This window comes from Abramis brama (genome assembly GCF_963993115.1).
Source record: "Abramis brama genome assembly, chromosome: 1".
Taxonomy (NCBI): Eukaryota; Metazoa; Chordata; class Actinopteri; order Cypriniformes; family Leuciscidae; genus Abramis; species Abramis brama.
Genome location: NC_139963.1, coordinates 31,168,748 through 31,180,627, shown reverse-complemented (window position 1 = coordinate 31,180,627; position 11,880 = coordinate 31,168,748). Strand labels below are relative to the sequence as shown.

The 11,880-nt window shown below is 37.2% G+C and overlaps 1 protein-coding gene across 1 annotated transcript in view; it reads left to right on the top strand.

The window, feature by feature from the left end:
- Nucleotides 1-5,126: 5,126 nt before the first annotated feature.
- Nucleotides 5,127-11,880, top strand: part of elfn2b (extracellular leucine-rich repeat and fibronectin type III domain containing 2b) — an 88,477-nt gene continuing 81,723 nt past the window's right edge. Inside the window, exon 1 of the mRNA XM_084122794.1 lies at nt 5,127-5,240. The gene's annotated coding sequence lies outside the window, so the exon portion shown is untranslated. The remainder of the gene's footprint in view (nt 5,241-11,880) is intronic.

Sequence of the window (11,880 nt, the reverse complement as noted above, 5' to 3'; positions counted from 1 at the left end):
ATAAGAGGAAAGATCTGCCTTTTTTAAGCAGTGTCACACACTGTATCTTTTTGTTACCTTGGCTCATTGCTTGTCTCACTTCTGCGGCACGTTGCCATGGGAACACAGCTGCAGCACTTGAGTCGTGAGTTGGGGAGGCTGGGGGTTGCTATTTAGTAAACACGTTCACATTTCTTCATTGGATTTAGCGAGTTGGATGGGGAAAAAAAATGTGGCTTATACAGAACCTACAGTCATAGCTCTGCCAACGGTGTGAGCAAATGTGTTATTCTCATCTTGGATGGTTTTACAAGTCAGCTCTCACAATGATCACTTTATAGTGCATCCAACTCTGTATCTTTTTCTATTCTTCTTATGCACCAACATGTTAAAGGCAGGGTGGGCGATTTGTTACAGAATTATTTTTCTCTTTTTTTTATGCTGGTTAAAAGTCTCTTCACATCCTGATACACATCCATCCAATCACTAAGTTAAGTGGTCTAAATGCATTTATATGTATCGTCAGTGGAAGGCCTGTCAGTGTATGTAATTCCATACCTCCGCGCACCTGTGCAGACATCACACTTTATCAGCACGTTTCATTCTATGCAGAGTTACACAGAAGCCAGTCACCGAGCACCGCAAACAAATAGCAGCCACCTTTAACAGTTCCTCCTAAACCAAAACAATGAGCTTATGCTGCGTTCACGCCAACTAATTTGGAAGAAATTGAAATCTGTGAAGTTATACTCTGAGTGGTTTGTGATTCGAATTTATGCATTTCAATGGCAACACTATCAACGCCGAAACTGCAGCAGTCAGGTGCTACAGGTCAGTTCTTTTTAAGTTGTTTATGTTCGTTATTATTGTATGTGCTTTGAGACATGAGGTTTAATGCCGTCTCTCGTGGCGCTTTTGATTGCTCCCTGATGCACGCGTTCATGTGTTTGAAGGAGACTTGGCTTTGAAGACACTCTGAAGGGAGGGTGGGATCTCATGCTTTCAAAGCTAGCTCGCTATTGCTAGCGACTCTGAAAATTGCTTATCCTACTTTTAACATTTCTTACACAGACTCAAGGCACAATTTTTAAAGGGATAGTTCACCCAAGAATCATTTCCTCACCCTCATGTCGGTCAAAACTTGTACGATTTTATTTATTTTTTTGGTTTGGTTTGTTTTATTGTTTGGACATATTCAGTTATATTTTGTGTTTCACGGAAGAAAGTAACTCAGAAGAAAGTAATACAGGTTGGGAATAAGAAGTGATCACAGAATTTTCCTTATTTAAAAATAAAGTTTGTTCATTATTGGTTCACTGAAAGACATTTAACATCCATGAAACCCTTACATCCTGCATTGCACAAAAGGTTCTTTAAAGTGAAAAAGAGGTCCTTGAGGTTATTAAAATGTTTTCTAAAGGCTGGAACACTCTACACAACTTTTAAAATCTGAAAAGATTTTAAAACACTAGGCATCATACACTTGCCGACCTTTTAAATAGTTACAGAGGAAAACCTGGGCATTATACACTAAATGACTGAGGAAATAACACTACCAGACTTTCAACAAAATGTAGAAACCATCGCCTTGTTGCTAGGAGACTCGTGACAAATAAAACAATAAGTTCTAAAATCGGCTCAAAATGTCAAACCAGTTTGATGGAATCAAACTTTGAAGCTAAATAATTGGAGTCTGTGACCATTACACGCACAATTTTCTGTGAAATCTGTAAACTCAAATCTGCAGACTGGCTCTGACTTTCGGCAACTAGCGTCACCTTGTCCAGACTGTAAATTGGGGCAAAAAAATGGTTATCTGTGTTCACTAAAAGGTTCTTTAGGGAAAAAGAAAAGGAACCTTTTTTTGAGTGTGTTTTTTTGAGTCCAGCCCTCAGCAGACCTGTTACACATTGCACATGGTATAATGCGTATATTTTCTACCAGAATATTTTGTCAACCATTTTTGAAGCTGTAATGATAAATAAAATAAAAGAATGCTGAAAGGCTCAGCTATGCTCAAAATAAGCATATAAGCGTTTGATATTAAGAGTGGGTATATATATATATATATATATATATATATATATATATATATATATATATATATACATATATATATACATATAAGGGATAATGTAGAGCGAGGCGGTTGTTATAGCGAATACAACCCCGACACAGGCTGATCAGGTTTCAGCCTTGTATTCGCTATAACAACTGCCTCGCTCTACATTATCCCGCTTATGCTACCTACCAAATAAATCAATAATCTGACACAAAATATTGATTTAAAAAGGAGTTTATTGATTTAAAAACTTTTTATTGATTTGTATTGCTTCCGCTAAAGAAAATAGTCCGTTCCGTCTCTACGGTTAGAATCCCGCGTCCATAGCAACGCTCTGTTTTTCATGGCAACGGTGTGTTATACTTAGCAGCGGTCTGTTATCAAGAAATAACAGAGCGCATTCTGCATTAGAATTCAACCAAGCCATGTAATAAATATATATGATAAACGGAAGCTCGAGCATCAGGGCCATGCACAGACATTTTGAGGGGCAGTGGCTTAAACCAAAAAAGGGGGCACTATAAGGAGTTTGAATGAGGCAGTATCATCTTAATACAGAAAATTAAAAACAACTCTTTTATATGGGCAATACGATTACAATTAGGATTTAGTGCAAAATCAAGTTATGTTGTTATAATTACTCTTCCAAATAAATAATTCAATGTCAATGCCAGTTTAACTGTCTGATGCTCAGGGTTCTCACTCTCTGAGCTGCCTCATCCTATGGAAGTAGTATAGACATTTAATTTAATATTATACACTTAAAGTATAAATTGAAATGATATACAGGTTACAACAGTTATAAAGTCACACCGGGGTAAAATGCGCATTTGACTTAATTCTCTTTTTACCACTCAATGGCACAAATTCTGCTCAGCACTTTTTTTCATAAACGCTTTTGATGATGGACTTGGAAATTTGGCTGATCATTGACTTGATCAAAGTTGATTCTGTGCTAATTTAATCTACTATTTTATGTATATATTTTTAATGTTTTAGACTTATGTAGCAATTTAAATACAAAGATCTCAAGAATCTTGTTTCTGTATTTTTAAAATGAAAATTATGACAGATAGCCTATATTTATTGAACAAACATTTATTATTTAATTGATCAAAATAACTCAAATTGTTATAAACTTTACTAAAGTGATTGGTTTGAACAAGTATCAACTTAGACATTATTAAAAGCATATTAATTTAGCTTAAGTATTTTTATCAATACTGTGTGTCTTACCATGCTGGTTTTACGCCGTGTGTACCTCCTTGCCACCTCATACATTAATACGATTTTTAAACAAACCACCTTTCTGATTTATTTTCACACAAAATCTGTTGCTCCATAAATTTTCAAACATATATTGTTCTGCAATCATACACTGGGAGTAGTGAAAATTTGAATTCTTATTCAATCAAATTATTTAACCTGATCTAATCTAATATAAATAACACTAATAAATAAATCACAAATAAATAAATAACATTTTCTGTTGTTTGCAGATTTTGTAGACAAAAAAACAATGCCTTCACAAAATTAGAAGAACAGAGTGAGAAAGAGCAAAGACAAAGCCTATTCAACATTGCAAAAATTGAATCAAAGTTCTAGAAAGCCAGAGGGTAAATCATTATGTATAGAATATTTAGCAGACAGTTTTTCACACATTAACTCCTGTAAATATATTTCCCATTATAATCAGTTGCCTTAGTTGATATAGTATCTATCTATAACATACATCATATTTATAATATTTTAATGAGACCATATTAACATTATACATAATAAAAAGGTAATATACTATATATTATCTAAATGTGTTCTAATCTAAATGAATAGTACTTTAATATAGTAGGTTACAAGGTGGCTAACGGCACAAAACATATATTTGCTTTTCTTCCAAGAACATGGATGTTGCACGAGTTGTAACTTGTTAGCACTATTTGAAGACCAGGAGCAAAACATTTTGCGACAGAAATACAAAAACATATTACCAAAATACTAATTTTGTGGATCGACTACTGTCTGTAATGTGGATTGTAATTTGTAATCGACCTGTGAATGGGACGAAATTCTATTCTGAAACTGTCGTCGGAGAGACACATGCTTGTCTACGAGTGACGCTGCGGAGCGAGCAGGAAAACACGGAGCGGATTAGCGGAATCAGTGGATCTTTAGTGGAGCGATAACAGAACGTTTTTATGGGAATCTTCTGGAGGGTTAGGGAGGGGGGCGAGAGGGGCACCTCAGCTGATGAGGGCAGAAGGGCAGTGGCTCTAGCCACCGGGCCACCCCCCTGTGCACGGCCCTGTCGAGCATGTTCGCTTGACATGCGAGAATCAACGAGGTTCATTCTCTTGCTACGCAGCACGTTTGAGCTTCCGCAAGAACCAATGAGATTTGTTCTTTTGCGTCAAGCATGTACGGTTCAGCTTTTTATATTTGAATAAAAGCCTAAATTTAAACTGTTCATCATTGTATAAAGCTATCGAATTTCTTCAGAAAATTTGAACTAAACCGCTCGATTCATATGGATCTCTTTGTGATCTTCTTGAAGCGACAAAGTGGTAGTTGTGTGGACTGTCAATTGAAGGACAGAAATCTGTCAGATTTCATCTAAAAGATCTCTGAGTTTTGAAGATAAACGAAAGACTTACGGTTTGGAACGATGTGATGGTGAGTATTTGAAAACAGTTTTTTTTTTTTTTTTTTTGGATGAACTAACCATATAAGCGATCTATTTTGTAAGTTCCTGCGAGAACTGACCATTTTGAAGGGCTACCTGGAATTTCTTCAGAGGTTTTCACCAGTCATGGAGTTTGAGGAACCTCAAATGGTGCCTCAAGCAATTTAAGAAAGAAAAAAACAATATTAGCACATATCAAAAGACAATTTAGAGCAGCTCCTAGAAGATGATATACTGTAAAACACATTAGGTGAGAAGGTGGATAGTAGGGAGGTGGGGGCAGATGATCTTTAAATAAAAAGTGATGGCATCTTCGTCTAACATATCGGGTGGCTGCATATTGCGGTTGGGATCACGCAGGAGTGGCATCATCCCAGTGTAGAGAGGTCTACCCCGATCTTCACTCTCTCACTCCCCCTCCCATCCTCATTCTGTATCTCTCCCTGATCCCACAGTGTAGTAAAGCGGATAGGCAGCTAAACAAACAGCGGAATCTTTTCAGAGAAGACACTGACAGAGGTAAGAAACTTTTCTGTATTTATATCACCCAAATCTGCAATAGTCGATGGCAGGCATGCCTGGGCGTAAAATATGGACCACCTCTTCACACTGTATCGGAGAGCAGGCATCGTAGTTGCCCAGACTGCGCATTGCTCTGATGAGAAGCCACCTGCACGCGCCGCGACTCACACGCTTTATTCAGAAACCATGTAGAACCCGTCAACGCATTCACGCGTTTTGGCGCAGCGCGTTTTCTGTCAGAATCTATGCGCCTCAAAGCGTGTATTTCAAGGCAGTCGTTGAACCGCAAATATGTAGGTTTGGAGATTTTTCTCGTGAGTGTTACTTGTGCCATATGAATTATCCTGTGTCTCCTCACATAGGATGTAGTTCACTGGGAGCTGGTCTTAATCTATAGCCATGTAAAAAACATGGAGAGCGACTGCAGGAGGTGCACTTAGGGCGCACCGTTAGATCGCCACTAACAGATGTGCAGAGGGGATTTGGTATTAATATACCATGGCTGGGTTTTGTTGGCGAACTGCGTGACACGGTTTCCGTTCACAGCAGCATTAAGACGATGGAAGGGGCATGTTCAGTTCCTTTAGTATTTCATAACTTTGGCATGATTCTTTTCATCTCATGTATTATTCATTAGTATGTATGAAAGAATGTCAGAAAGCATTGCGTCTCCATGAACTGTGTGGTGGAATTACATTCACAGCTCAGAGGATGTGCGTGTTTGTAAGGGTGAGAGATTAAAATATAGCTATTGAACAATGATTAAGGTTTATTTTAATATGCATTGACAAGTAACGGTGAGGCACTGCCTGTGATTTGTCTCTATGAAGTTTCAGTAGCCTAAATTCCCTGAAAAAAACCTGTTGGACATTTTTTTTTACGTTTTACGTTTATATTTGTCCCCTATTGTTTCCTTTTCTAAATGTATTCTATTATAAATACAGGCTATATAACATTCAACATAAATGCACTTACATTTTATATAGTCGTGCAGTGCGTTTATATAATGCGTGTGTGGCCTGGTAAAGACACAAAGATGGCAATATCCAAAATCCTTGTCCTTTTGGGGATTTTTGTTTTGGTCCCCATGAGGAAAACAGCTTATAAATCATAATAAGTGATGTTTTTTGAAAATTAAAAAATACAGAAAGTTTTCTGTGATGGGTAGGTTTAGGGTAAGGGGATAGAATGTACAGTTTGTACAGTATAAAATCATTATGTCTATGGAAAGTCCCCATAAAGCATGAAAACACAACGTGTGTGTGTGTGTGCGTGCGTGCGTGCATTAGATACAAACCATATTTATGCAATAAAGATACGGGTCACTAAGCAATGCACAAGTTGTAATCCGGTCTGGAGCTGCATGCATGTAATCATTTTTACAGTGAAGTCAATTCATATCACAGTGTCTTCCTTCTCAATAGTGAAACAAGTTTTAAAATTGCTAATCAATGGCAATAAATGACTTGTGGAAGTGTTTATAGCAGAGTTTAGCAGGATTACAATCCCATTGGTTTGCACAGGTGGGTGCCACAGTGTTCGATCTTCTTCTATCAGTCATTCATACTCAGAGTAATTAGCTCAGTTCCTCAGCCACAGGAGCGCTGTGTTTTCACAGACTGTCCAACAGCTATGGACACAAAGGTCAAGCCACCAGCGTAGTGAAGTGGAGGACATTTTCAACATCACCCCGCAAGCTTCATGGTTTGAGGGTGCACAATCTGGTCTTTAAATGTTTAAATGTGGTTGATGCTGCTTGGTGTGAGGTGAAACCAGCGTAAGGAAGGAAATAGGCACTTATAGATGATGTTGTTCTTCTGCACTTAATGCATCTTTCTCCTCACTGCACGGAGAGGCAGTAATTATGATGCCAAGCTCAACTGTCCCTTTGTTCCAAATACGTCCCTAAAGATCGAAACCCTGCAGGCTTTCAATGTGCCTTTTAATTAGAGCCTTATAATGATATAAGAGAGACAGAGACTGAGGGAGAAAGTATGTGTGTTAAGGGGGAGGGGAGTCTTATATTCTGCTTCCCATTAATGAATAATCGCTTTGATTTAGTAATGAAGACTGTGGCTATTGGACCACAAGAATGTTGTGTGTGAAGTCAGAACTGTTCCTGTTTTGTAGGGCAATAGATAATTTTAATCACATCAATCACACATTTTTAATCATGTTGTTAGTGTGAAAGTAGAGAAGTGCTGACCTGTGCTATTAAGTAATCATATGTCATGCTGCCTAAGCAAGCCACATAATCAATAAAAGAGTTGAGATGTGATCACTTATTATTACGGTAACAGAATCGATGAGAGATAATATCAGTGCAACTCTGCGTCTATGCATTTGTTAAATTGTTTTTGTTAACTCCTTGGAAAGAAAGAAGTGTGTTTGCCCTTTGGCAAATGAGGGACCCGTTTCATCTAGTCAGTCTGTCTTGCATTTAAGCAAATGTTGTTGTAGTAATGAGGCTCTGGGTAATTAATAAGTAATTTGGTTTATGTAATACTAGCCTCTTTTTTAATTTTTTTTTTTTTTTTAGATTAAACTGAATGAGTGACCATGCTCATGTCTGTTGTAACTGCACAACATTGTGTCAACATTTTTGCTTAGCTTATACTTCACATATTCTTACATCTTTACATAGTATTTTAGACTCTATAATTGTCTGTAACAAAGATTAAAAGTAACTCATTCCTCCAGTCTTCAGAGTCACATGATCCTTCAGAAATCATTATGCTGATTTAATTTTCAAGAATTTTCAGTTGTGCTGCTTAATATTTTTGTAAAACTTTTTTTCCAGGATTTTTACATAGTTCAAAATAACAGCATTTATTTGAAGTAGAATTGAAATAGAATTATTGGAAATATATATTTTTTTGTAACATCGTTATAGTCTTTAGTGTCACTTTTGATCAATTTAATGCATCTTTGCTGAATAAAATAATATCTTAAAAGAAAACGTACTGACCCCGAACTTTTGAATAATAGTGTAGACCTTATACAAATTACGATAAATAAATAATAATGGACAGCGTGAGCGTGGTTTGGGGCTTAATTTTGTCATGATATATTGCTACTGCTTTTAACATAAAATGCTTATATGGATGTTATTTGTACTTTTACAATAAGAATGTTCATTCGAATGATACCAGTTTTGTCATTTAACATGATCCCAAATCAATGTATAAACCAGACATGACGATGTAAATCCTTGAGATATTAAATGTAATACAACTTCTACTGTCACCTCAGGAGGATGTGCCCTTATGCATCATTTCATTCCTGTTGTTCATTTGTAATGGGCTTAATTGCTGTGTTACAACTCAAATCATGTGACAACACTCCTCATGCAGTAAATGTAGTTAGATGTTAAGAGACAGAAATGCTTAAATGCTTTTTGGGCACACTACACTTATACACTGAAACACATGCAGCTGTCTCACAGGTATTGTCTATGTGTCAATCTAGACGTTAGACCCACACAGATTCACACATAGTATGCATTCATTTGTATGAATTTGCACTTGAGTGTGTGAAAGCTGATATATTTCTAGTGAATGTGTTGCCTACCTAAACATGCTCATCATCTTCACACGTTTGCCCAGCAAACCGCAAACTCGTCTCTCCAGATGATATACAACTTCCTGCCAGTGTGTGTTATGATGATGTGCTGATTGTAATTGTGGTGTGTGTCTCCTCATTACGAGTCTCATGATGATGGGTTAATGAGGCTTGTCTGTTTACCTTACTGTCACTTCCTATTGGCTGGCTCAGGGGGCTAATTACACTCCCAGTACTATGGGAGGGGGGCCCTAAATTACCTTTAAGCACTGCTATTACAACGTGGATCTGTTAGACCGTGTATGCTGACAGTCTGCGTACATGTTTGTTGTGTCTGTGTAAGTTCATATATTCAAATTAATACATTAAACAGTAGGCCTACTACATATGAAATGTTGCCTAAAGTTGTCATGTGAAAGTGATAGCATTCATTTTTTATATTTTCCAAGAGTGGCACTAACCTGTGTAAAACTCTCCAGTATGATGGGTGGTTGCCAGGTTTTTGCTATGCAGTTGTTTGTTTGTTTGTTGCTATGTGGTTACTAGGGTGTTGTGAGTGGTTGTTAGATTGTTGTTTACAAGACCAAGACAAAAAGAGTCCACCCTCAAGCCACCGTGATATGTGTGACTGAGTCCTCTTTTCAGTGTAAGTCTGCAACATTTGAAAGTCCCTGTGAACCGGAAGTTGCAAACGACTTTTCTCCAGTGTTGTGACGTATTTCCTAGTGAAACGGAATATTGAACAGAGGGCAGGGTTTTACTCTAGCGCTCCTCCTCTCCGTCTCGCTCATAGCAGTCTAACGGTTTGAGGGGAGTGGTTAAGCGTTTTCAGCCCAAGCCGTCAAACTGACGTCATCAGAAAAGGAACGCCATTCCAGACCGGAAATAACTTTTCAGATTTTGATAAAATTTGTTTCTGTGTATTAACTTGCATGGATTAATTGTTCACCACAAAACTAGTATGCACTAACAAAGTAAATAGGGTCAATTTTGATTTCATGTCGACTTAAAATGTAAGTCTGATTGGTGAAAAAATTAAGTACTTTTAAAAGTAATAGCACACCTCTCTTTTTTCATGTTTTTCATGAAAAAAATGCCATGTTCAAACTACAAACAGTGTGAGTTAGAGTGTGAAGAAAAAAAAATGATTAACATTCTCTCTGCATTTAAGTAAACTCATATCCTGAGACCAGACCTCTCATTCTCTTTCTCGGTCTTATTCCTTCACCCATACATTTGCACATCTGACATTTAAAAGAGTGATGTTTACAATGTCCATCTTTGTACTTTACCAACTCAGAGAACATGACATTTCTTTCACTCAGAACGGCACTTAAAAGCGGACATTTAGCAAAGATTTGACATTATTTTAGTTATTTATAGTGCTCTGGAATACTTGATTCTGATTGGTCAATTGTGATTGGTCGTCTATGTCATCCGAGGATTCTGATTGGCTATCAAGGTTTTTATCTTTCATCAGCTGAAAAAAATTCTGGAAGTGATTCCAATGATAGTATCATTCCTCTGTGCCGTTATCTGTATAGGTGTGGTGGCGACTCTGCTATTCTTTTACAGTTCGAAAGATTTTTTTATCGTTATCGATATCTTTATTGTTATCATTATATTTATCGTCCCTGTTGTGGATGGGCTTTTAAGATATCGATAACGCAAAAAAAAAATTCTAATTGTAAAAAAATAGCAGAGTCGCCACCATAACGATAACGATAATTGGACATAGAAACAATATCATTGGAATCACTTTCAGAACGATTTTATCCAGATGGCGAACGATAAAAACATTGACAGCTGTGTTAGATTTTTCCTTAAACCTAACTACGTCCTATAATATTTATACTCTAGCGCGTCTACAGTCGACGTCGGCTGAGTCTAACCCTATACCCTAGCACGTCTACACATCGACATCGGCTGGGTGCTATTCCTATACCCTAGTTGACATCGGCTGGATGCTAATACTTGTTCCCCTAACTACCTTGCTGCAGCAATAATAACAGACAGACCTCAACAAATGTCCTTTAAATGCTTTAATCATGGCCGTGGGATCTCAGAGCAGTTCTCCAGAGAATCTCCCAAGAAGAAGCTAGGCCGGAGGATCTCAGACAAATTCCATTGAGAATCCCACCAGCGAACACAAATACAACAGTTTTTATAGAATAGGGGTATGACAAAAATGACTTGATACATTACATAATTTCCCACAATTTGATTGGTTCTTCATAGACAAACCCTTCTGTTACTAGGTAGGAGCAAATTCTGTTGTTTCAAACCTAGTCATCTGTCCAGTTTAATTTCCCCTATTTGTTATTTATACACACACACACACACACACTCAAAGTCACAAATTTTCCCTTGGTTTCGAACAGTACATTTTGTTCAAAGTTAGAATGTTAGATGTTAAAGTTATGATTAGTTTGATATACAGTTTACTATTTTATTAATTAAAAAATCCATCACACAGCCAATCAGCATCCATCCTGCTGTAACGACCTTGAGCATTTAAAGCGGCAGAGAAGCACTTGTTTAGAATAGAACGATATCGTGCACTGTGGACGCAAATATAGTAATCTTTATAGTGACCTTGTATCACCCAAGGGGGTTATTTTGTGATAATGACTGTTTGACTGTACATTATCCCTTACATAATACAGTACACATGTTTGTATAAGATCAGGATTTTATATTATAGAGTACTCCATCTCAAGAAAGAAAAAAGAGAGAGAAAAAAAATTGGTCCATCACTCTCTCAGCCTCAAATTGACAATCATTGTGGAGATAATGTCCGAAGAACAGTTGTTCTACACAGGCAGCAACATTATCACACAACCCTGATAAGAAAACCAGGGACAGAGAGGGAGAGAAAGAGATCATGGGAATTACCATAGATATTCCAATGTGTCAAATATGCAAATGTGTCAAATGCACATTCAATTTAAGGTTACTGCAGTTTGCCCCTGTTCAAGCATTTGGTTGAAATATTTTGTGATGTTGCTGGCTATTTTTAAAACTCTCTTGCCGTAACAAACTTGCATTTTATGCTTTGTTTATGAGCACTAGAATG